Source organism: Triticum aestivum, chromosome 7D (assembly GCF_018294505.1).
Source record: "Triticum aestivum cultivar Chinese Spring chromosome 7D, IWGSC CS RefSeq v2.1, whole genome shotgun sequence".
Classification (NCBI taxonomy): Eukaryota; Viridiplantae; Streptophyta; class Magnoliopsida; order Poales; family Poaceae; genus Triticum; species Triticum aestivum.
In genome coordinates, this window is record NC_057814.1 from 601,139,866 (window position 1) to 601,167,456 (window position 27,591).

At 44.3% G+C, this 27,591-nt stretch overlaps 1 long non-coding RNA gene across 9 annotated transcripts; it reads left to right on the forward strand.

The window, feature by feature from the left end:
* The first annotated feature begins 5,063 nt into the window (after nt 1-5,063).
* On the forward strand, nt 5,064-21,767 carry LOC123167235 (uncharacterized). Of its 9 annotated transcripts, XR_006483874.1 has the most exons (6): nt 5,065-5,492; nt 5,577-5,635; nt 6,031-6,201; nt 6,598-18,676; nt 18,979-18,989; nt 19,071-21,767. It is a non-coding gene; the product is annotated as an uncharacterized lncRNA (long non-coding RNA). The 9 variants fall into 9 exon arrangements; XR_006483869.1 differs by having other exon boundaries at nt 5,064-5,492; nt 6,598-20,270; nt 20,375-21,767; XR_006483872.1 differs by having other exon boundaries at nt 6,598-19,491; nt 20,235-21,767.
* Nucleotides 21,768-27,591: the final 5,824 nt, after the last annotated feature.

Below are 27,591 nucleotides of genomic sequence, written 5' to 3' on the forward strand. Positions count from 1 at the left end.
GGGTATCCGGCTCGGACAGCTCGGGAATCCGGACATAGTTTGTCCTCAAGATAGAGGAAGAATCGCTGCGTTGCTCCTCCACCACCGCTATCTGATGGGTGACCGGCGGAGAGTTAATCTCCCTTTGGTCGGGTTTAAGCCCGATCCGATCATAGTCCGTAGCGACTCCCAAGGCGGCAATGCGATCCAAGAGCTCGTTCAAGGAAGAGAGCTCCATTGGATCCATCTGCTCGGCAAATCCCGAGCCGACGTGGAGGCTGTTTTTGATGTCCCGAGAAGTCATCGTTGGCGCAACGGCCGAATGGGCGGTCATGACGAAGCCGCCTAGTCGAAGAGTTTGGCCTATAGCCAGGGCTCCCCCAAAGGTGATGTTGTCCCTGACAACAATACGAGCCATCAAGCCTTATGGTGACGGCACCGTCGAACTCTCAATGAAAGCACCAATGTCGGTGTCAAAACCGGCGGATCTCGGGTAGGGGGTCCCGAACTGTGCTTCTAAGGCGGATGGTAACAGGAGGCGGGGGACATAATGTTTACCCAGGTTCGGGCCCTCTCGATGGAGGTAATACCCTACTTCCTGCTTGATTGATCTTGATGATATGAGTATTACAAGAGTTGATCTACCACGAGATCGTAGAGGCTAAACCCTAGAAGCTAGCCTATGATTATGATTGTTGTTCTACGGACTAAACCCTCCGATTTATATAGACACCGGAGGGGGCTAGGGTTACACAGAGTCGGTTACAAGGGAGGAGATCTAAATATCCGAATTGCCAAGTTTGCCTTCCACGCAAAGGAGAGTCCCACCCGGACACGGGACGAAGTCTTCAATCTTGTATCTTCATAATCCAACAATCCGGCCAAAGTATATAGTCCGGCTGTCCGAGGACCCCTTAATCCAGGACTCCCTCATGGCCGCCGGCCCCCTTGGGGTTGCCCTAGGCTACCTCCCCTCCCCCTAGCCGTGTGCGGCGCCCATCTCCCTCTAGTTCATCCTCGTTCATATTTTCGTAGTGCTCAGCGAAGCCCTGCGGAGATAGTTGCATCACCACCGTCACCACGCCGTCGTGCTGCCGGAACTCATCTACTACTTCGCTCGTCTTGCTGGATCAAGAAGGCGAGGATGTCATCGAGCTGAACGTGTGCAGAATGCGGAGGTGTCGTACGTTCGGTACTTGATCGGGCGGATCGTGAAGGTGTACGACTACATCAACCGCGTTGAAAAACACTTCCGCTTAACGGTCTACGATGGTACGTAGACACACTCTCCCCTCTCGTAGCTATGCATCTCCATGTATAGATCTTGCTTGTGCGTAGAATTTTTTTTGTTTTCCATGCAACGTTCCCCGACATTTTTTGAAAAACATGGATTTCTTGAAAATTCTGAACAACTTTTGAAAAAGAAAAGGAAACTAGAAAAAGAATAAAAAAGGAAAAAATAAATAGAAACATAAATTGAAAAAAAGAATAAGACAAAAGAAACATAAATAGGAAAACAGAAAACTCAATTCGAAACTTGTAAGAACCTGTTTTTTTAGACTGCCTGTAAACACCAGCTGGGAACGATCTAGAAGGTTCGCAAAACCGTTTGCTCGATAGGTCGACCTGCCTGTGCGAATCGACGACAGTACGATGCAAAGAGTGGCAAATAGAGAATTGGAAAACCCTATTCGCCGCATTCCGCGGCAAAGTGTCGACCTCTCGCACACCCATTGATCGTTCGTGGGCCGGCCCATGACGGGTGCTTCCTACAGAGAAAATCCCTAAAAAGAAACGAAGAGAGTGAGGAATCGAACCTCAAAACCTCCCACTCATGGAGGTGCGTTGCCGGCCACTGGAGCTCAACAAAGCTAGTGTCTTACACGTGCAAGAGGTCGGCTATTATCTGTTTCATTTTTTCGTGTTTTTTGGTTTTGGTTTTCTGTTTCTTTCATTCTTTTATTTTTGTTTTAGAAAAATCGCAATTTTGAAACAAAGTTCAATATATTCAATACTTTGTTCGGCTTTTTAAAAAAATGTTTGAATTTTTTTGTTCAGGTTTCAAAAAACATTTCATTCCTTTAAAAAAATGTACAAAATTTGTTTGTGTTTTCAAAATTTGTTCGTGATTTTCAAAAAATGTTCGCGTTTTCAAATTTGTTCAAATTTCCAAAAAAGTTTTGGAATTTCACATTTGTTGCCATTTTTTAAAATTTGTTCGTGATTTTCAAAAAATGTTCACGTTTTGAAATTTGTTCAAATTTTCATTTTTTTGGAATTTCACATTTGCTCCCATTTTTCAAAATTTGTTCTTGATTTTCAAAAAATTGTTTGTTTTTTCAAAAAATGTTCACATTTTCAACTTTTGTTTAGAAATTTTCAGAAAATGTTCCTGTTTTAAAATTGTTCACATATTAAAAAAAATTCTGGAGTTTTAAAATTTGTCGCGTTGTTTGACAAATGTTTGAACTTTGAAACATTACTTACCTTATATAGAAAATTGTTTATAATTTCTAAGATTTATTCGAATAAAATCAAAAGGTGTTAGAGTTCTGTCACTGGTGTTAGTTCTTGGTTATAGCGCTACAAATCTGCCACTTAGATTCATCAGCTCGCATGGCAATGGACAAGACCTTGTTACTGAGAGGTCTGCAGTTGATTCCTTTAGAGCGCGCTTCTTTTTTACTTATTTTTCCCTGTTGCGCTACAGTACCGGTGGTGTCTGCCATGGGCCGGCCCAATCGGTTCGTCCCCTATGCGAAGGGGCGTCCTTTTGCCGCAAAGTGCGGCATGTAGGAGCTCCCTAGATAATTCCCCTCTTCTGTATAACTGTTGGTGCGGCGTCCCCTTCCAAAGTTGTTCTTCATCAACAGGAAAGAGGAAAAGAAAACCCAGCCCAGTAGCCCACGCAGTCGTCCGTCTCCGTCTCCAACACGAACACAAGTGGGGAACTGAAAAACCAATCCTCCGCCGCCTCATCGCGGTCTCTCTCAATCTTTTTCCCTCTCTCACATCCCGTCACTTCCACCGTCGGCCAATTGATGAGTGTTTCTAGAATTCTTCGTCCGTCGTCCCTCTCCACCCTCACACACGCGGACACCTATCTTCCTCGCTCGTCGCCGGCCCTGTTCTTATTCGATTCCTTGAGTGATCGTTTCCACGGCCGGGACCAAATCGAGAGTCCCTAGAGCGATCATTTCCCATGCAGCGCGGCGAAAAAAAGAGAGATTCCGTTGATGGACAGACGGGCGGCTCACCTTTGTTGGCCGGCCGTGGAGCGATAACCGCGTGCTGGTTATGCGCCTGGTCGCCATGGGGATTGTCCCAGTGAGGTGCTTCCGGCGACCTCTGCCTTCGATTCCTCTCTGCTCCTACTGCTTGTTCTCTGGCGGGGAGGAGGTGCGACGCGGCGTGTGGAAGACCTAGAACGAGAAGGGGCAAGACGTTCGACGGCGGAGGCAGGGAACCCTGTTCTGCGGTGGCGACGGCAGCGCCATCCCACAACCACAACCTAGGAAAAAGGTCGAGGAGGAGTTGGCGGTGTACTATTTTTTTATCGAGAGAGGAATAGAACAACCAATTCTCATATAATAGTAATGATTTATGCTTGATTTATTAAATTTGGTGTTCAGAAATTGATTAAAGATTGATCATGATTCATTCCTTTCCATATAAAGTTTTCAAATATACCAAAAATTGATCTTATTGGCACATAAAATCGCTTTAAATAGATCGTGGGTAAAATCTGGTTTAAATATGTTTGCGGGATGAAAAAACGGTGGGAAAGAATTAACCGGAGTGAGGCTACCAACTCTCCCCTTAGGAGTAGAGATATGGATTATACAAAAAACACTCTTTAAAACACATTTGGAAAACTGTTTAACAAGTATCTAAAAAATGTTAAACAAGTATTAAGAAAAATGTTGAACAAGAATTTGACAAATGTTGAACAAATATTTGAAAAATGTTGAATAAGTATTTAAAAATGTTGAACACTTATTTGAAAATGTTGAACAAGTATCTTAAAAATGTTGAAAAAGTATTTGAAAAATGTTGAAATAAGTATTAAAAAATGTTGAACAAGTATTTGGAAAATGTTGAATAAGTATTAAAATGTTGAACAAGTATTTGAAAAATGTTGACTAATTATTAAAAAATGTTGAATGAGTATGAAAAATATTGAACGAGTATTTGAAAGTGTTGAATAAATATTAAAAATATTGAATGGGTATTTGAAAAATGTTGAAATAATATTAAAAAATGTTGAAAAAGTATTTGAAAAATGTTGAATAACTAATAATAAATGTTGAACAGTATATGGAAAATATTGAACAAGTATTTGAAAATGTTCAATAAGTATTAAAAGATGTTGAAAAAGTATTCGAAAAATGCTGAAAAAGCGTTCAAACAATGTTAAATGTGTGTAAAAAATTTGACCACTTATTAAACAATGTTTTTAACATATACAAAAATATAGAGTGAAAACGAAAACAAACATAACAAAAAACCAAAAGAACAAAAACATGGAGAAGAAACAAAGAAAACCAAACAAAAAATAAAGAAAAAAGAAACCATATAAAAATGAAGAAAACCCTATCAGAAAACAAAAGAAAAAACAGAAAAATAACCCATGACAAACAATGGAAAAACCCGGCTTCGTTCGCCTCAAGTACAAAATGTGCCAACAACATATTTTGTGCAAAGACACTGGTGCACTGGCTAGCATCGTGAGCTCTCTTCCGGGAGACCGGAGACTGATCCCTGCTTCTCCCAATTTCCCATTCTCTTTTTCATTCATTCGCTGCATGAAAGTGGGCCGGCCCAACTACTCTACAACCTTTGTGCGATTGCTTAATGCGATAAATAACGCTCGCGCGAACGATGCAGCGTGGTATTAGTTGGCTTGGCTGCCAATGGGCCGGCCCAGTTTGCTGCCCGGCTGTGCGTTCTGAGCTATACGACGCACAATGCGTCATGCAGGACGTCCCCGCCTCCTTTTCTGACCGTTGGTGCGCGGCCTCACCTTCCAAAGTATCTTCAACACGAAATAGAAAAAAGAACCCCGGCCCAGTAGCCCACGTCCGTCTTCCAATCCGCCGCCGCCGTCGCCCCCTCATGCCCGTCTCTCCCAATCTTTCCCTCTCTCGCACCCTGTCGCTTCCGCCGTCGGCCGCCGGCCAGTACGCCGTCCCTCCCCGCACTCACGCACGCGCGGCCAGTCCACCGAGGGGAGACTCCATATTGACAACGCGAAACCCTAGACGCCACGGAGATGGAGCATCTCCGCCGCCTCGCCCAGTTCTTGCTCGCCTCAGCTCGCGCGGATGGAGCAGGACGCGCCGCCCGTCCCCTCGCACCAGGCCCAGGACGACGGCGCCGTGGACGGCTGGGCGCGTGACGGCACGGAGCCCCCCCTCCCTTATGGCGCCCCGGCAGAGTGCCCCGAGGCCGCAGATCCTCCTCCCCTCCTCGGCTACGTCTCCTCGGTCGCTCGTGCGCGACCCTCAACTTCTGTGCGTGCCCTTCAACCCTCTGTCAGGAACCTTTGGATTGTATTGTCATTTGTTTCTGATCTGAGAATCCATGGATGCTGGCAGGCAGCGGTGGGAGGAGCCCTACGACGACATGCTCCGGCGACCCTGCATCCGCAAGAAAGGTACTGAACAAACCACACGACCCTTGCTTTGTTAGGGCAAGCGAATTCATATGGTAGTAACGGTTAATAAGATTAGCAGCCGTGGATTCAGTGAAGTGGCTAGAGAATTTCAGAATCCAGACTGTTGCTGCTATAGATCTACTCTGCTCCGCCATTTGGTAACTAAATGGCAATGCAGCAACTGTGTGGTTCACGGTTTATGCGGCAGCTGTTCTTCTACCGATCTTTTTCTAGATTGTGTGTGGTTGGTTAATTTACTGGGTAAACTGCACAGCTCAGTAGCATGGAATGCGCTTGGATGACCGGACAAGTCACATGTTCAGTCAGCCATTCCCTGCCTGCCTATGGCTATGTGTTCCAGCGATATCCTTCTAAATTCCACTTGTTATGTGCAGCCACATGGATTGGGGATATGTACCTCGGTTTGGGTTTAAAGGGGCAATCTTTGAGCATTTGTATATCAACTATCGAGGATCTCAAGTTGACATGGACCGCACTATGATCAAGTGCATTCTGGTGCTATGATGATTGTGACAGAAGATTTTAGCTGCAGAAGCAATCGCCATGTAAGTGTGATGTCTCTTTTGACCCTGCTTTGTTTATTTTTGAAATCATTAATATTTCCATTGCTTTCCTTCTTGCATAATTGCTCTAATCTCCAGAAATTTTGTGTTGATAAAAATTGCAAGTATATGTATCATGAAATTGTATTGAGCAGAATAGGAAAAAGGTCATTTGATTAATGGAATGGATTATTCCTTGACTCTGCTCAATACAGGTCTCAGCTGTGATAATGAAATTGTACTGAGCAGAACAGGAAAACATTTGATTAATGGAATAGATTATGCCTTAACTCTGTTCAAGATAGGTCTCAACTGTGATAATGAAATTGTACTGAGCAAAACAGGAAATATGTTACTTTTTTAATGGAATAGATTATGCCTTAACTCTGCTCGTGACAGGTCTCAGTTCCAATATTAAAAATCAGTGCACCTGAATTACGACACAATTTTTGTCATCTGGAACTGCGCTTATAAGGTGTTTGGTCTTACGCTCCTGAATACAATGTGATATAAAAGGTTCATGAAATCATCAGGTATGGAAATGCTTGGCCGTTTTTGTAAATTACTTAGTACAATATTATCAGTTTGTTTTTTACATTATTTCCCAGTTCTCTTGCAGTACTATTCAACAACCTATCTTCCTGCCTACTAGATAAAAGAGGGGTTTTGTTTACTTAACATGGTTGCCTGATTAACATAGTCATGGTTTCGGTTAGTTATTTTTTCCACTACCGAAGCAACAACTTATCTTCCTACCTACCAGATATACTACTGGCTTAAGAAGCTCCACCATTCTTTTATATGATATTAGAAAAAATTGAGTTCTAACTTTGTTGAAAGACACGCACAGTTCTGATGTTCTGGGGCCAATGTTCATTTCTAGAGGCAAATACTCTCGGATTTCTTAGTGAACTATAATCCCATCTAGATAACCCCCCTCGATATAGCTCCCTTTATTTGTACGACACAATCTAGCATATGACGGCTCTGATTTGGATTGTGCGTGTTTCTCCAAAAACTAGGATTATAGGCCTGAGAATAAACAAATAGCGTTATAAACTTACCTCAAAGCCTATGGGTTGACTGAAGCTTGATAAATAGTTTCAGATGCACTATGGTCTCATAACAGTAGAAATAAACTTCAAGGGAAAGAGAACCATAAGTATAGGTGACTGCATAGTAGAAGATGTGTAATCTGTGTTGCACTATACTGTCTTTATAGAAGCCGACAGAATCAGAGACATCCTAAATTTGGTTTTCTGTTCTTGTCAGTTAAGAAAAGAAACATTAACTCCTGGATTATCAGTAAGGGAATATGCCTTATTAGCATACTCTTATGGTCGTTATTATTGCTCAACGTTGTGAGGAAAAAGAAGAATATTCAGATTTTTCTATTTGTGGTTATATCTTTTGGATAAACAATAGAAGGGTAAACTGCGAAGAAGAAACATAACGACCACCAGTAGTTATATCTTTATTTTGAATTAAACTAAAGTTGACATGATAGCAATATTTTAGAATATTCAGATTTTTTCAATATTTATGGTGATTATATCTTTTGCACATTAACTCTGAAACTGAACTATTTGTGTCGGGCCAGAGAAGCGTAATTTCAATACAAACTGCAATTGCTTGGGCAAGAGAAATCAACTCAATACTACAATTTTCCATATGATGTAGTAAGAGGGGGCGTACCATTGTAAACCGATGTAGGGTGAAGGCTAGCCGCATCTTTGGCGTGTGGTCAAACCCGGCAGGCTGCAACTATGTGGAGCATCCACATTACTGCCACCACATGCTTGCTAAAACAGTTAATATGTTCGTCCCCGTACATCGGCCACATCTTCGGCGGGCATGCTTGATGCCAAAATCGGGCAACTATTGTTGTATTGAGTATCCAGAGATGATAACCGTCATGAAAATCACTGCATGGATCGATGATATCCCACACGGTCTTTTTTGCATCAAAAGCGTGACCCACTTTGGATAAGAATACACCAACCATTTTGGTAATGGGCATCTCAACAGTTCTATTTGGGCCTCATTCCCCTAATATGCTAGTAATTGTCTCCTTTCCTGTATTTCTCTTAGTCTCACTCCCAAACACTTCATGATCTGAGAGAGGGAATGCCAACAGCCATGGCGGTAGTGTCCCCTCCGTCCGTTCATGCAACTTGAGAGGCTCTAGCGATGACGCATGAGGGGCATTGTCGTCACTAAGTTTGCCACCATCCTAGTCGCGACGACAATGCGACAGAGCATATAGTGGAGGGCAGAGAAAGACAGTCGAGGGAAATGGCTTCATTAGAAGAATCCACAACACGCGGATGACCAGTGTAGTAGAGAAGAGGATGAGGGGGAATTACTGGGGAAGCCCAAGGGGACAAGCCAAGTGAGGTAGCCTCAGGTAATGAACAAGGCGGGGAAGTCGCAGGTGATGACGGACTTGATAAAGAAGCCATTAGAGGTAGAAGAAACTTCAATCCCTAGGAAGTAGCGAAGAGGACCAAGATTAGACATAAGAAATCCACTATGATGAGCCTTCACAATGGCAAATGTACTTAGAGCCATTGCCAGTGTTATCGGCATATAGAAGAAGAGTTCGACCATGAGTTGAGAGGTGGACAAGTGTAGGATCATGAGCACTCGCCGAAAACTAGCCGTAGTCACCATCGAGACGAAACGTTCAAACCAGGCATGAGAGGTTTGGTTAAGGCCATAAAAAGTGACGAAGACGACAAACCATGTCATCAAGAAGAGAATACCCATGTGGTGACTACATGTAGACCTCATACAACTCAACACTAAGGAAGGCATTCCTGACATCAAGCCGAGAGACAGACCAGTGGCGAACATAAGCCACAATGAGAAGTGTGCAAAGGCCACGGGAGCAAATGCTCATTGTAGTCTTGGCCATGTTCCCGAGGAAAGCCTTGCGCCACTAGATGAGCTTTGTAACACTCAAGAGAACCATCAGTGTATTAACATTATAGACACACTTACAAGCGATTGGACGAGCACGGGGAGGAAGAGAAATGACGTCCCACGTGTCGATGTGCACAAGAGCAAGAATCTCCTCTACAATCGCATGCCGCCATTCGGGATGAACAAATGCGTCATGATAAGAAGTTGTCTTGAGAAAAGCGGCGCCAGAATAACCATAGTGGTCAATAGGCGGAAGCGAGAGCTCAAAAGCCATAAGTAGGCTGAGCTGGAGGCGATGCATTGCCAACAGGAGAGGGCATTGTAGTAGAGGGAGATGGCTTGTCAGAAGGATCCATGACACGCGGACCACAAGTGTAGTGAAGAAGATGATGAAGGGGAATCATCGGGGAAGCCTCGTGGACGAGCCAGGTGAGGTAGCCTCAAGTAATGAACGAGGTGGGGAAGCCGCATGTGACGATGTGTGGGGTCTATAACAGTAGTACGGGAGGACACGCTGGGATAGGTGGGCGAGGGCAATAAATGAGTGATAAGTGTATCGGGAAAATTGAGGGAAGCATCCTCAACTGGGGGGGGGGGCGAAGCAGAGGATTGACGTGCATAAAAAGGATGACACTCAATGAGAAGTCACATCTCGAGAAATGCGCACCCGATGACTGACAAGATCCCAACACTGATAGCCCTTGTGCTCATCACTGTAACCTAAGAAGACATTCAACAGATTGATCAGACAGTTTGGTGCGTGAAGAACGTAGCAAACACAACCAAACAAAGTGTTTAGTACTCCATCCGTCCGAAAATACTTGTCAGAGAAATGGATGCATCTAGACATACTATAGTTCTAGATACATCCATTTTTATCCATTGGGGGGGGGGCGAAGCAGAGGATGGACGTGCGTAAAAAGGACGAGATTCAATGAGAAGTCACATCTCGAGAAATGCGCATCCGACGACTGACAAGATCCCAACACCGATAGCCCTTGTCCTCATCACTATAACCTAAGAAGGCATTCAATAGATTGATCGAACAGTTTTGGTGCATGAAGAACGTAGCAAACGTAACCAAACAAAGTGTTTAGTAATCCATCCGTCCGAAAATACATGTCGGAGAAATGGATGTATGTAGACATATTTCAGTTCTAGATACATCCATTTTTGTCCATTTGTGCGACAAGCAATTCCGGACTCGGAGTTGTCAAGGGAATGCCCACAAAGACGCTCGGAATGTCACCATGTAGAGCAAAGGAGGGATGATTATTGATGAGATAGGTGGCTACGATCATCAACGCACTAGCCGCCTCATGAAGTTCGCGATGCTTGCGCTTAGCAACACCATTCTGACCACGAGCACAAGACGAGAACTGAGCAAGTGTGCTTTTCTCAACAAGGAATTCGTGCAGCAAATGAGGGATATACACGAAAGGCATGGATATGAGTGGAAAACTGAGTATGAACCAAGGCGGCAAACTTCTTACAGATAGACCTCACTACAAGAAGGCATAAAATATATCGACTTGTGTCGAGAGAAATCATTATAAAGATAATATAGTGGCGATGGCCTCCTTTCAAGGCAAAGGCAGCTGGATCCCAAACATCAGAGTGAACAAGATCGAAAGGACGCCGAGACAGAGTCTTGCTCTAAGGATAAGGTAATTGAACGTGTTTACCCAAATAACAATCTTGACTGTCTAAAGACACATTACCAGAGACAGATCCATGGAGACCACGTCGAACTAAGGGTGAGAGTCAAGAACCACACATGCGACTGCGACGATCATGCCAGAACGAGTGGGTAGACGAGGTAAGTGAGTCGAAGAGACTGGCGGCGGTGGTAGCGGAGGGAAGGCGAAGCTTGGCACACTCCAGAGGGTGTGTGACTCATAGCACCGAGGGCCAACACCAAGTAGAGAACCCGTGTGCCGATCCTAAATCAGAACAAGAGTCGAAGTCGAGAATGACCCTACAACCAAATTAAAAAATCTATCCTCCTGAAATGAGCTGCCTGTTAAGTATCATTGGCAGTAAGAACATGTACATGAGAATTTAGAGGGCCATTGCGGTGTCGACTGCCTGTGCAGCTATGGTGGCGTGCATCAGGTAACACGAGATGTGGGATTGAGGCGTCACACATAGCAGCCCAAAGTCAGGCGAAGGATGCCCAGTTGGACTGGTAGGGAGCAGAGAGTACATGTGAGGTGTGGGGGAAGGTATGAAAACATTGTTGGGAGCGGATTGTTGTTGCCGTCGTTTGTTGTACTTGGAGACAAGCGTCGAGGGGATGGCGATTGGGGAAGGCGAGAAGATGGCACTGGGAGGAGAAAGGCATCATTTGCCACCGTACATACATATGTGCGTCTGTCATGACAGTGGACGGTTGTGGGCAAATCTAGTATCTACATGTGGGTTTGTTACTAGGCTTGGTTGGATCATAGTTATGATTTGTGCTAGATTCCTTCCTTTGAAGATTGAAGCTGGAGAACTTTAGGGTGTAGTATGATCAACCTGAGATATATCAGATTTATATAGGTATAGTATGGTTGGCATGAGTGTGGTATTGGTGGACTATTGGATCATCTTGGATATTACTACTTGGATTCTAGGTTGGAGGTAACTTGGGCACTTGGATTTGTGATATTTTGACCTAAGTTTATGGATATGGGCATGTAGATGATAAATGGATTGGAGTTGGTAGACTTTGATGATTTTGCTAGCCCTCCTCATATGTATTGGACTTAGATAACTATGATACTAGGCTTGGTTGGATCATAGTTATGATTTGTGCTGGATTCCTTCATTTGAAGATTGAAGCTGGAGAACTTTAGGGTGTAGAGTTATCAACGTGAGATATATCGAATTTATATAGGTATAGTATGATTGAAATGAGTGTGCTATTGGTGGACTATTGGATCATCTTGGATATTGTTACTTGGATTCTAGGTTTAAGATAATTTGGGCACTTGGATTTGTGATATTTTGACCTAAGCTTAGTAGTTTGTATGTGCCCCATATGAATATGAGCCACGGAGATGATACAAATGGATCGGAGTTGGTAGACTTCGATGATTTTGCTAACCCTCCCCAAAAATGTTATGTACAAGATCATCATGGTCGTGGAGGGAAAACTAGGCATGACTCAACCCAATGTATAAGAAGAAATATGATTTTGACCATGCAAATGGAAATACATGTACATGCAGTGCCAACGGAAAAAATGTTAATTTAGTGGATTCTGGTACGAAGCCACCTTGCAAGAGGTTATTGAGTGCAGGCAACCCTGCGTTGGTGAAGGACCCTTCCTTGGCACCGGAGGAAATGAAGTGACAGGGGTCTTAAGACTGTGAGGGAAAAATTGGGACGAGTGACTCAGCTCAGGGTTCCTCTTTGCAAGTTCAAGTGAAAAGGCAGAGGATGGCAGGGCGTGCTGCTCTTGATAGCGTTTGCATCGCTTCTTCATACCTCTCGTGCACTCTTCGTTTCCCGCCGATTCGACTTGGCGTCCTTACCTTGTTTGAGGGTTATGTGTCACGGACTTGGTTCCGCATCCCACGTTCCCTTGCTAGGAGTCCCTAGCCTTGGCGACAGGTAGCGACGTGCACTTGGGCGCTTGGCGTCCTTGGGTAAGTTCGGGGGCGGTGCCCAAGCTTGCAGCTATGGCGACAACTTGCATGGGAGCAGATGATGTAGGAACAAGGCAGCACACGAGTAACTCGCAGCCAGGGAAATGATACCTAGCCGGACATGCAGGCAGTGGAGAGTACACAAGAGGTGTGGGTAGGGGTGAAAACGCTGCCGGGGAGCTGCTGCCGTTAGTTAGCCTTTAGATCCAGAGCTGAGTGGCGAGGGTATGATCAACCTAAGATATATCAGATTTATATATGTATAGTATGGTTGGCATGAGTGCGGTATTGGTGGACTATTAGATCATCTTGGACATTACTACTTGGATTCTAGGTTGGAGGTAACTTGGGCACTTGGATTTGTGATATTTTGACCTAAGCTTAGTAGCTTGTATATGCCCCATTGGATCATCTTGGATATTACTACTTGGATTCTAGGTTGGAGATAACTTGGGCACTTGGATTTGTGATATTTTGACCTAAGCTTAGTAGCTTGTATGTGCCCCATATCTGATATGAGCATGGAGATGATACAAATGGATCGGAGTTGGTAGACTTTGATGATTTTGCTAGCCCTCATATGTATTGGACTTAGATACTAGGCTTGGTTGGATCATAGTTATGATTTGTGCTGGATTCCTTCATTTGAAGATTGAAGCTGGAGAACTTTAGGTGTAGAGTTATCAACGTGTGATATATCGGATTTATATAGGTATGGTATGATTGAAATGAGTGTGGTATTGGTGGACTATTGGATCATCTTGGATATTTGTAGGTTATTGAGTGCAGGCAACCCTGCGTTGGTGAAGGACCCTTCCTTGCGCCGGAGGAAATGAAGTGACATGGGTCTTAAGACTGTGAGGGCAAAATTGGGACGAGTGACTCAGCTCAGGGTTCCTCTTTGCAAGTTCAAGTGAAAAGGCAGAGGATGGCAGGGCGCGCTGCTCTTGATAGCGTTTGCATCGCTTCTTCATACCTCTCGTGCACTCTTCGTTTCCCGCCGATTCGACTTGGCGTCCTTACCTTGTTTGAGGGTTATGTGTCACGGACTTGGTTCCGCATCCCACGTTCCCTTGCTAGGAGTCCCTAGCCTTGGCGACAGGTAGCGACGTGCACTTGGGCGCTTGGCGTCCTTGGGTAAGTTCGGGGGCGGTGCCCAAGCTTGCAGCTATGGTGACAACTTGCATGGGAGCAGATGATGTAGGAACAAGGCAGCACACGAGTAACTCGCAGCCAGGGAAATGATACCTAGCCGGACATGCAGGCAGTGGAGAGTACACGGGAGGTGTGGGTAGGGGTGAAAACGTTGCCGGGAGCTGCTGCCGTTAGTTAGCCTTTAGATCCAGAGCCGAGTGGCGAGGGTATGACGATAGGGGAAGCATGGAAGATTCCTTCCTTTGAAGATTGAAGCTGGAGAACTTTCGGGAGTAGTATGATCAACATAAGACATATCGGATTTGCATATGTATAGTATGGTCGGCATGAGTGCGGTATTGGTGGACTATTAGATCATCTTGGACATTACTACTTTGATTCTAGGTTGGAGGTAACTTGGGCACTTGGATTTGTGATATTTTGACCTAAGCTTAGTAGCTTGTATATGCCTCATTGGATCATCTTGGATATTACTACTTGGATTCTAGGTTGGAGGTAACTTGGGCACTTGGATTTGTGATATTTTGACCTAAGCTTAGTAGCTTGTATGTGCCCCATATATGGATATGAGCATGGAGATGATACAAATGGATCGGGGTTGGTAGACTTTGATGATTTTGCTAGCCCTCCCCATATGTATTGGACTTAGATAACTATGATACTATGCTTGGTTGGATTATAATTATGATTTTTGCTAGATTCCTTTGAAGATTGAAGCTGGAGAACTTTAGGATGTAGTATGATCAACTTGAGATATATCAGATTTATATAGGCATATGTGATTGGCATGAGTGTGGTATTGGTGGACTATTGGATCATCTTGGATATCACTACTTGGATTCTAGGTTGGAGGTAACCTGGGCACTTGGATTTGTGACATTTTTACCTAAGCTTAGTAGCTTGTATGTGCCCCATATGGATATGAGCATGGAGATGATACAAATGGATCAGAGTTGGTAGACTTTGATGATTTTGCTAGCCCTATTGTGTATTGGACTTAGATAACTATGATACTAGGCTTGGTTGGATCATAGTTATGATTTTGTGCTAGATTCCTTTGAAGATTGAGGCACTACTTGGATTCTAGGTTGGAGGTAACTTGGGCACTTGGATTTGTGATATTTTTACCTAAGCTTAGTAGCGTGTATGTGCCCCATATGGATATGAGCATGGAGATGATACAAATGGATCGGAGTTGGTAGACTTTGATGATTTTGCGAGCCCTCCTCATGTGTATTGGACTTAGATAACTATGTTACTAGGCTTGGTTGGATCATAGTTATGATTTTGTGCTAGATTCCTTTGAAGATTGAAGCTGGAGAACTTTAGGGTGTAGTATGATCAACCTGAGATATATCCGATTTATATATGTATAGTATGATTGGCATGGGTGCGGTATTGGTGGACTATTGGATCATCTTGGATATTACTACTTGAAGGTTGGAGATAACTTGGGCACTTCGATTTGTGATATTTTGACCTAAGCTTGGTAGCTTGTATATGCACCATATGGATATGAGCATGGAGATGATACAAATGGATCGTAGTTGGTAGACTTTGATGATTTTGCTAACCCTCCCCAAGAATGTTATGAGTACAAGATCATCATGGGAGGATGATTTGGATTAATTAGAATAGATGGCAATTTCAGTGGTATGTGCCTTTTTGGGGCAGCTGATCTTGCTTTTATTATGTGTTGGATGCAATAGTAGTAGGAGAGTATGACTTATGAAGTGATATTATATTCTTGGATAAATAGATATTTAATGAACCTTGGGTGATTGTGATCTTGAAAAAAAATCTCGTGGATGATAACTTCTAATTTTTGTATTTGTATCTATAGTCATCAAGTGCAAGCTTGCTTTATATTGGACTTGCAAACCGTGATAGGCTTGGTTGGGTCATGATTATGATTTGTTCTAGATTCCCACCTTTGAAGATTGAACCTGGAGAACTTTTGGGTGTAGTATGATCAACCTGAGATATATTGAATTTATATAGGTATAGTACAATTAGCATGATTGTGGAATTGGTGGAGCATTGGATCATTTTGGATTGAATTACTTGTAAGGAAACAAAGTTCTTTGAGTAATAGAAATAGTGTTTGGTTAGATGATATAACTACTTGGATTCTAGGTTGGAGATAAATTGGGCACTTGGATTTGTGGATTTTTTTTACCTAAGATAGTAGCTTGTATGTGCCCCATGTGGATATGAGCATCGAGATGATACAAAGCGATTGGAATTGGCAGACTTTGATGGTTTTGATGGCCCTCCGTAAGAATGTTATGAGTACATGATCATCATGGAAGGATGGTTTGGATTAATTAGAATAGATGGCAATTTTGTTGGTATGTTCCTTGTTGGAGCAGCTGATCTCGAGAAATGCGCATCCGACGACTCACCAGATCCGAACACCGACAACCCTTGTGCTCGTCACTGTAAACCTAAAAAGAACATATTGGTCAGACAGTTTGGTGCGTGAAGAACGTAGCAGAAGCTACCAAACAAACGAAGTGTTTAGTAGTTAGGAGAATGCCCACAAAGACACACGAGAGGAATATCATCGTGTAGATCAGAGGAAGTATGAATGTTGATGAGATAGGTGGCTATGATCATCAACGCACTATCCGCCTCATGAAGGTGCCGATGCTTGCGCTCAGAGCGGCACCATTCTGAGCCTGAGCACGAGGATAAGAGAACTGAGCAAGTGTGATAGCTTGCATGTGCCCCATATGGATATGAGCATGGAGATGATACAAATGGATCGGAGATGGTAGACTTTGATGATTTTGCTAACCCTCATATGTACCGGACTTAGATAACTATGATAGTAGGCTTGGTTGGATCATAGTTATGATTTGTGCTAGATTCCTTCCTTTGAAGATTGAAGCTGGAAAACTTTAGGGTGTAGTATGATCTACCTGAGATATATCGGATTTATATAGGTATAGTAGGATTAGCATGACTACGGTATTGGTGGACTATTGGGATCATCTTGGATCTTGCTACTTGGATTCTAGGTTGGAGATAACTTGGGCACTTGGATTTGTGATATTTTGACCTAAGCTTAATAGCTTGTATGTGCCCCATATGGATATGAGCATGGAGTTGGTAGACTTTGATGATTTTGCTAACAACCCCCCCAAGAATGAGTGTGGTGAGATATATCGGATTTATATAGGTATAGTAGGATTAGCATGACTACGGTATTGGTGGACTATTGGGATCATCTTGGATCTTGCTACTTGGATTCTAGGTTGGAGATAACTTGGGCACTTGGATTTGTGATATTTTGACCTAAGCTTAATAGCTTGTATGTGCCCCATATGGATATGAGCATGGAGTTGGTAGACTTTGATGATTTTGCTAACAACCCCCCCAAGAATGAGTGTGGTGAGATGAGATGATACAAATGGATCGGAGTGTAGACTTTGATGATTTTGCTAACCCTCCCCAAGAATGTTACGAGTGCAAGATCATCATGGGAGGATGATTTGGATTAATTAGAATAGATGACAATTTCAATGGTATGTGCCTTTTTGGAGCAGCTGATCTCGCTTTAATTATGTATTTGTGCTAGTTTAGATGCAATAGTAGTAGGAGGGTAGCATAGGAGGTGCCTCCCCCTTGCCACCGTCAAGGCCGAAACCTGGCGAGAGGGAGACATGCATGAGCGGGTCGGGGCAGAAAGCACAAGGCTGCACTGTAGCATCTTCATCGGCACCTCGTTGGCGTCATCCACCCATGCCCTGACGACAAAGTACGAGAGGTCGAGCCTGTCGAAGGATTCAATGGCCATATGGTAGATTAGGCATTCGGGCAACAGTTCTTGGGTGGTTTGAGGCGAGAACTCCCGCAGGGGATGCGTTGGATGGACAGCCCAACGCTGTAGCAGCATTGAACCGATGTGGCGAAGGTTATCTTGTTCGACCGCCACACTAGGAGCGGCGTGCCACGGTAGTGGACTGCGTCCACCCCACGAACCATGTTGAACCACCGGCAGTGCGTGAAGCTGGCGAAGAATGATCCTAGCTACATGAGAGAGACCTGAAAGCCGTTTGTTCGAAAGCTCCGGGAAGTCGTCCTTATGCCCTCAACAATTTTTACCAGGATTAGAGACGACCTCGTACCCGCCACCATGAGCACCAGCGCCAAATCCCATAGGTAAGAACATATCCTCGATGAGGCACCTCGTCTTGCACGAGCGGGTGTTGCCCCTCGCCGGGTCGTACGCGAACCTAGCCGACATGGAAGGCTCCAGCGACGAAAGGGCGGGTGGCTCCTTGTCGGGAAAGGTGAACCTGGAATGAGTTGGCGATTCGGGTGGTCGAGGGGTGGGGGGGGGGGGGGACCAGCCTGGATTGGACTGACTAGCGGCGGCGGCAGCTGCACTCACGGCCTTGGCGGTGGTCAAGGCGGGGCTAAGAGTAGTGATGGACTCATTAGCGACGGCCAGGTCATCATGTCGGCGCGTGAAAAGTTCCTTCTGAAGCACATCCTCTAGCCCAAGTGGTACATTTGTTCATTTGTGATATGTTCTGTTAGTGTTATGTTCTCGTTGTCTCTTGCTCTGTTTCTCTTGCCCACAGGTACATTTGTTCATTTTCGTAGACCTGCTATGTTCTATTGTAATTCGAGTTCAAATGTCAAGTTGCGCCGCCACAAAATGCTGCTACTTTAACTTCTGTAAGCGCAGCGAGCAGCGTAGGCGGCCGCTGCAGCTGCTCACATGGAACGTATGCCCTGTTGCAGCCTTGCAGGTACCCACATCCCTCCCTCCTCTCGATTTGATCCCCATAAACTCTCAGCTTTATTTCTGTGGATTTTTGTTTTATCTATGCCTGTTATGTCTTTGACAAAATCCAAGCAGATTGAGGGCAAGATTTTGTGCTTAGTTTTTTACTCAAGTATTTCTTCTTTCTCTCAAATTTAGCTCCAATGAACTGAATTTTTTTGGCATCACTTTTTTTACCTGGAGATCATTATCATCTCATCTCACCACACTCATGCCACATAACCTGGCGAGCTCACTCCTTACTTATTCTATGTACCACATTTGTAGATCAGTTTAAGGTACTGTTAATGAACCAAAAGTTAATGTTGTTGGCCTTGCCAAAATGCCATGAAGCTTAACATTCGACACTTCCTTCAAAGGGGTCCTTCAGCCTCCAAGGAGAAGGGAAGTGATGTCTGACAGGGAAAGAAACTAGGCGAAGCTCTGGATGCTCGATCGGGTACGCACCCAATTAGCACTCTACTTCGTCGGTTGTCCACTGAAATTTGCTCCATGACATCTTGCTTGCCATGTGGTCTCCTTACCTCAAAATTGACATATTATAATCTATGAACTACTACAAGTAAACTATACAACCAAATGATTGTTCCAAAAATTCAAATTTGCACCATGCTTTCCACCTGATCTGCCAGTTTAACTATCTTAATTGTACCGCAGACATTTGATGTGTGGTAGTACGTGTGTGATGAAGCATGGTGTAGTAGCAAACTAGCAACTGTTTCTGACATACCATGGATTTCTTTCTGCCTCTATTTGATGCTCGGTGGTGCTGATCCGAAGGTCCGTGCGGACCCTGCTCTGGACATATGTCTCCTTAATTTCCGTGTGCAATTGTGCAATCCATGCTTTACACTTTAAAATGAGAATAAAATTTAGCTCATGTTGCCCTTCCATCATGCACCCAGAATATATTACCTTTCTGCTTTTTATATTTTGGTTGGGCATGTTTCATGATCAGAGGATCGATGATTTGTGATGATTTGTTATGCTAGACAATGGAAATAAGATTTGGTGGAAAACAAATGATATGATAGGTGATTTATGATGTACTACTATTTTAGATAACAATACTAAGCTTTTATTTGGTTGTTCTGCATTTTTCCCTTTGCGAAGATAGATATTATAAGAGATAAACATCATGTACAGGTTAACTTTTTGTGTGCCTATTAGTATGCCTTGCTGCCAAGTGGAAATAGTCTATATGATGCTCAAAAATAGAGCTTCCTGGTGGGAAGGATGAGGCACACTCATTGATACTTTGGTTTTATATCCATTTGTTATGCAGTTTTTCTCTTCCAAGCATATAAACTTTAGCAAATTAGAGTGTGCAATCAAGTCTCCTAAGTGAACATTTTTACCATATTATCAAGTTTGAGGGCATATACGATACGAGCATATAAGATAAGAGCATGTCATGCTACCTGAAAATCTGCCTGGAGATCTAATTCCGTATTTTTTCTATTTTGTCGTTTAGAAAACCAGTTTCCTGAGTTGTTAGTCTGAGTATTCAAATTGATCCGCAGAGTTCAGGGCTTCTGGATGGAAGAGTTTCCTACAACGTCAAAATCTTAGTACTCTCTACATAGACTTCATAATTATGCCTGACTTTTTCTGAGGAATTGTTGAAGTATGCCTTTTCTTTGGGTTGTTTGTGCATTTGCAGTGTTGGAGGTGTTAGTGCAAGATTGTAGAGTTGGAAAGTATAGTAAAACGTCAGTTGGTGCAGGGACTTGGTGAAGCCATCAGCCTCAACTGTGTCTGCTTCCCCGATGGTTTTGACTTCTGACTAGTGATTCTGATGCATATTACTTGATGATTTGGTCTTTGTGGCAACTTTCAGTTTGAACTGGCATTCAGTGGCTTCATCCTCTTTGGTGCAGCCTGGAGTTAGTAGTGTGCACATCTGAATCTCTTGACTTTTTCCTGAAGCATATTACGTGGTTTATGGTGTCTGCTAACTTGCATGCGATTTTGATGGAATCTGATCTTGTTTTTTGCTCCCAGTATATACAAAAGGCTAGAAGTAAATGATGGAAGATCCTTTAGTCTCAACGAGGGTTCTACTTTTGTACTCAAAGTTTGTATGGTAGATAATCAAATTTTGTTCTTTAGCTTGCAAAATTATCAGCTTATAGAGAAGTAAATGTTGCATTGAGCTCTTATTATCTCCACTAGCAGGCAGAAGAGTTTAAGCCTGTCATTTAGCAAATGTGTAGCTTAATTTATTGTTGCTTGTATCTGCTACTAATAGTTTATTGTGTTTTGGTAAGTGAAAATAATATAGTGAGCAGTATGGATCACTTAGTTAATTACATGACTTGGAGGCATTCAGGATGCATGAAAAAGTTCAGCAGGGTGAGCACTGGTCTAAGAGAGTACACTATCTAGCTAAATTATTTACAGATGAAGATAAAGTTGGTGGAGTTGCTTGTGGCCTGTCAGCACTCCGGATGATTTGCTATTGGCCTTCATGCTTGGAGTCGAGAGAATAATTCTTTTAAGCTCTGGTTGTTATATATTCTTGGCAGACCTGAGTGTTTGGGTTTATATTGGATTTTCGTGCAGAAAAGATCCGCTGGCTTTGTATGCTCTCATGTACAGTGTGCTCAGAGGATGGCAGAGTTGCAATGATATCTTTGTTCGATGTATCATCTGCCATTGGTACATAGGATGAAGAAGGTGGGATGGCCAGGCAGCGTGTTGATCATCAGGAGTAGCGGTAACTGGTCTTAATTCTCTAAGTATTCTGTTGCTCATACATGGAAATGTAAATTGCTTGGGATGTACCTTGGCCATGGCTGTGCATCTGGACAGTTAGAACAACCATATGATCCATTTCCATCTGTTCTCGTTTTCTCCCAGCAAACTTTACAACTCATATACCACCAGTTATTTCAGTGACTTTGATTCTCAGCTTATAGTATTTCTTCTACACATGTATTGAAAATATGTATTCCGGCCGAAAGTATATGTAGTTGTAGAAATGACGGTGGATTATTTTTAAATACCAGTGTCAGTGGGATCAACCAAAGCATTGATAGTGATTTCTGTTGTTTCTTGGCGACCTTGCCCTGTATTTCGCTGCTGAATTGCATATGGCATATTTTTGGAAAAACTATGTTGCCAAACTAGGCTAGTGTGGCTTTTATCTCAGGTATGTCAACATTCACCTGCCACCTTGTCGATGTTTAACTACGATATGGAAACCCGTAACACCTAAATTTTGAAGAAACGATGACTGAATGTTTGTACCTGCATATTGATATATCGTTGTTCCAAAAAAACAGTATTACAACAGGCTCCCTTTTAGATAGATTGTGTAGCGTATCTACATCAAATGATCGTGCAAAATCTCCTGAAAGTGTAACATTTGCATCTTTTCTGTAGAAATTGCAGAGTTATTTCACATCCAGTTATTTTACATCACACAAATTGCAGAGTTATTTCATATCCAGAGATTATGATAAGAGTATATACTGTCCGTCCGAATATCCGACGCCTAGGCTCTCGAGCATTTCCAGTAGGAGGCAAAAGGTCCGTGATGACAATAATTAGGCCAACAACATCTGTAGATTCGAGGAAGCAATAATCCTCAAGACTGATAAAGGAGAAACTGCCATGGATACTGAATCTGTAGACAAACATCGATAAAAACTAACCTGACATTACCACATTTGACCCGATATGTTTTTCAAGCTCACAAAATGGGAGCGCATTATGAGCAAGTAAGAGGAAACTTGCTGACTGGGGAGTGACAGGAACGACACTGGTTGTATTAATAAAAGAGCGAAAAGTGTAACGTCCACACGTGTGGGGGTTAGCCAACTCATCCACATGCCTCCATCACCATCCAGTAACTTCTGCACGAATCTTGGCACGAATTAGCTGATTTTGTATGCCACGTAGGACAACTCGCGTGTGTGGTGTGTGAGAGAGGTCGCCCACACATTCGTTTTACCACACGGAGGGGCGGTGTGGTGGCGTTTAGCAGTTCGCCCACACACCAGTTTTCAGTCACGCACAAGGGCTGGTGTGTGGGCGTTTGCCATCTCGCCCACACGCCCGCCTCCTCTCCCACACCCAAGCTGCCAGTTGCCATGCGTTTTGCATGGTACATGGCAAACTGCCCTAGTGTGATTGCAAGCAGACGGCAACTCTCTTTTTTTTTACCCGAACATGTCAACTGCCCTAGTGTGATGGCAACTGCCCTAGTGTGATTGCAAGCAGACGGCAACTCTCTTTTTTTTTACCCGAACATGTCAGTTGCCATATGTTTTGCATGGTACATGGCAAACTGCCCTAGCGTGCACGTAAGTAGATGGCAACTCTTTCTTTTTACATGGCAGCTGCCCTAGCGTGCTTGTGAGCACATGGCAACTCTCTCTTTTACCTGAACATGTTTTTTTACCTTGCCTTTTCTTGTAGTGCTACATGGCAACTGCCTAGTGTTAGTAGGGGGCAACTCTCAAAGTTTTGAAATCATGGCAACTGCAGTAGACCAGACCACACATGGCAACAACTGTAGTTGTTCAAAAAATGGCAATCTGGAACTTTGACCTGAGATGGCAACTGTAGTTGAGAAAACATGGCAACTGTAGTTGTCCAACATGGCAACCGTAGTTCAGCGACATGGCAACTGCACTTAAAAGAACATGGACGAGGGTCCGGCCCATGGCAACTGCGGGCGCGCGGTGAAGTGTCACGTGGAGAGTGCGGGACCATGAGGTACAAGGCCTGACGTACCGGGCGTGTGGGCATTATCTATTTCGCCCACACGCACGCGTGTAAGAGGGACCGGGAGGGAAAAAAAGGCGTGTGGGCGCTAGTTGTTTTGCCAACACACAGGCGTGTGGGCTGGTCCTCTTAGGCACCACACAGAACGTGTGGGCAGATCCCTTAACGCCCACACGTGTGGCAGTTATCGGTGTCCTAAAAAAGAGCTGTCAAGTAGAGCTCAATCTTGTACACCCTTCTCGAATCTTATTTTAAAACTTGGCCATTTAATCCTTTGGGATGACTCCTGCTGCTGTTCCTCCCTGCAAAGAAGCTTAATCATATTTTTCAACATTTCTAAGGTGAAGTACTAAGGGAAGTGAGTCTAGTTGCAAAATGTAGCTATTGTTTTTACCTTTCAATACACCATAACAAAGTTCAGGCCATATAATGTAGAGGAATCCACGCTCCAGTACACCCATATCCTTCCGACGCAAATAAACGTAAGACCGTACGCCTTTGGGCAGATCTTTGAGCAGTGCACCTTCCATCAGTGGCACTGTCAGCCTATGTAGTCTGTATCAAGACGAAGAAGAAATCAACTAATTGTAAATCTGTCTGACAGAGAGGATGAAGGAGCAGAGAAGGAAGAGGAAAAATAAGGACTTGTGAATGCATTTAGTCTGCATCAATATAATTGCGGCCAAAGAAGAAGAAATTCAGACAATAACTTTGACTCATCGTAAGATTTTTTTTGATATATGTTGTGATTCTCCGGAAACCGCCTGTGCCACAACATCAAACTTGTCACACTCAGCTGTTAAATCCTCAACAATGAGAACAACAACTTCTGAAATAGTAGGACCAGAATATCGACTTCCATGAACACCTCCATCTCCATAAAATTGAATAGCAAGATTCGGTGCATCAACAGATTGCAACCTTTTGCGAGCACTTCTAATCTTCTATGCATTCGCACATGGTGATTATGAGCGTCAAGCATTTCAGTGAGCGCCAACACAACAAAAGGGTCCGGCTGACCTGGACCACCTCCTTCATAAAAAATATTCAATCGGCACCCCATCACCAGAATCAACAATATATAACTGAGCAAATTTGGGCGACTCTGCTACTTCTCTGTCCAACTCACCCGTAACACTTTAGCATTGCATCTTTTGTCTTCATAATGTTGTAGACACCCTCTTCATCCTAAATTAAGAATGATAATCAAATGGTAATACCCCACTGAAAAAACTACGAATACATCATGTAAGTCTTCGTTTTATATTTATTAAATTCGTAGCAAGTTCATATATCTTCAGCCACTTGACATTTCACATGAGAACTCAATTGAAAAAATATGACCCGTTTGGTGATGACGATGGCTTCGATTTCCACCTCCGGGAGGGAAGTTCCCTTGGCGGAATCGCTCCGCCGAAGGGCAAAAGTGCTCCTGCCCAAGTTCCGCCTCGAGACGGCGGCGCTCTGTCCTGAAAGTCCTCTCCTTATTTTTTCTAGGTCAAAAGACCTTATGTACCAGAAGATGGCCGAAGGTGGGCCTGGGCCCCCACTACCCACCTGGGCGCGCCTGGAGAGGGGGGGGGGGCGCCTGGGTGCCCCTGGTGGTTCTTTTCTCCAATATTCATTATATATTCTAAAATAATTCTCCGTAAAATTTCAGCCCATTTGAAGATGTGCAGAATAGGTATCTTTAACATAGCTTTTTTCATGTCTGCTATTTCAGCTGTCAGCATTCTTTCTCTTTGTGTAAACCTTGCATATTAAGAGGGAAAATGCATTAGAATTACTCCACAAAGTATTAATATGCATAAAATACTATAAATAATAGTAGGAAAACATGATGCAAAATGGACATATCACACCTCAAGCCACTCCTCGCCTTCCCCACCGACCAACCGCTGCGCGATCATCCCCTGCTCACTGTCACCTCCCGCTACTCGCGTCCTCGAGTAGGAGGCACCGCTACTCATGGGGCTTATCGGCGCGCTCCTTGCCCCCACTCCAGGTCCATGTTCTCCCACAACACTCTCCCCATCTACACTCCATCTCTCCCAGCAGCCGATCCAGCCGAGAAAGACAAAAAAACACAAGAGCCACAATTGGTTAATTACTCAATTGCGATGATTTATCGATTCCGGGCGAAGTTCGATGAAGGACGGTTGTCGGTGTCAAAACCAGCCGATCTCGGGTAGGGGGTCCCGAACTATGCGTCTGAGGATCGAAGGTAACAAGGGACAAATGGGACACGATGTTTACCCAGGTTTGGACCCTCTTAATGGAGGTAAAACCATACGTCCTACTTGATTGTCTTTGATGAGTATAGGGGTTACAAGATTTGATCTACCTCGAGATCGTAATGGCTAAACCCTAGCAGTCTAGCCTATGTGAATTCTGATAGCCTCTACGGACTAAACCCTCCGGTTTATATACACACCGGAGGGGCCTAGGGTTGTACAGAGTCGGGTTGTAGAGGAAGGAAATTAGATATCCGGACACCAATCTTGCCATCCACGCATAGGGAAGTCCTACCTGGACACGGGGGAAAGTCTTCCGCTTTATATCTTCACGGCCCATCAGTCCGGCCCACACCAAATAGCCCGGACATCCGAGGACCCCTTAATCCAGGACTCCCTCAATAGCCCCTGAACCAGTCTTCAATGACGATATTCTCGGCACGCGGATTGTCTTCGGCATTGCAAGGCGGGTTCCTCCTCCTGAGTACTTCAAAGCAATCTTCAAAAGAACTATATCCGGCTCTGTATAATTGTGGCAACCCTTGGTCACGAAGGTAAGATATCAAACAAAACAGTGTCTTCCCACTGACAACTCTTTTTCGGCGAAACGTCATGTCTGGCCTTTTAACATTTCGAACCATTTTTACACCTCCCGCTTCGCGTTTCGAGGCACAACCTCCATTGACACGTCTTGTCAAAACAGAGATCTTGTCCGCCCTTTACGGGATCCTCATCAATACGGGTTTGGGTAATCCAACTGTGACATTCGCACGACCCCTTGGGAAGAGGTGAGTTTTAAGGCTTGAGGGGGGCGTTTTGATATCCACTGCCTATATAAGAGGGTAAAGATTCCTCTTTTTTCCCCATGCCTTCTTCCTTCTCTTGCTTTCCCATCTTCAAGCTCCAACGCCCAAACTTCAATCTTTCCCACCGCCACCAGCCTCCCCAGCCATGTCAGGATCTGGTTCAAAGGGAAAGTGGGAGGCCTCCTCCATCACCGAGAAGGATGTCAAGGAGCTCCAGGTGGCGGGATATCTGTCCACGGACATCGCGCACAGGCTCCCTGCCAAGGATCAAGTCATTCCCACTCCGGAGCCCGGCGAAAGGGTCGTATTCCCCCTACTTCCTCCGTGAGCTAGGGTTTCCCCTCCATCCCTTCGTCCAGGGCCTTACGTTTTACTACGGTCTAGATTTCCATGATCTAGCCCCGAATTCTTTCCTCCACATCTCGGCGTTCATCGTCGTGTGTGAGGCTCTACTCCGCATCCCCCCACACTTTGGCTTGTGGCTCAAAGTCTTCAACGTGAAGCCGAAGGTGGTCGATGGGTAGCACGCGGACTGCGGCGGGGCCATGGTGATAAAACTTCCCAAAGCCGTCTGGCCCAAAGGGGCTTTTGTGGAGACAATCAAGGTGTGGCAGCAGGAGTGGTTAGACATTACCGAACCCTGTGATGCCAAGTGGGCGACCGCACCTGGCTTCAGATCCGGACACCCGACGAGACTCACCTCGTGGACCACCAAGGGTCTGGATTGGGGGTCCCAGCCAAAGGTGTTGATGCTGCAACAGCGCATCTCCAATGTGTGGGGCAAAAATACCGGACTCACGAACGTGATCCAGGTGATGGTCTTCCGCCGTGTCCTCCCCTGTCAACTCCGGGCCTCCCCTATGTGGGAGTTCAATCCGGATGAGCCTCGGACCTTGCAGCGCTTCTTCGGCACCACGCACAAAGATATATGGAAGCAACTTTTCAAGGCCCAGAAAAGTTGGCCCATGGAGAGCGAAGACACCGGGCTCGATATAGAGAACCCGGCCTTAGTGGTAAGCGTGACCCTTCCGAAGATTTATTTGATTAACACTTCGGATGTGATAAGAATTATATTTTCCCTTTTTCACACAGGGCTGGACGAAGAA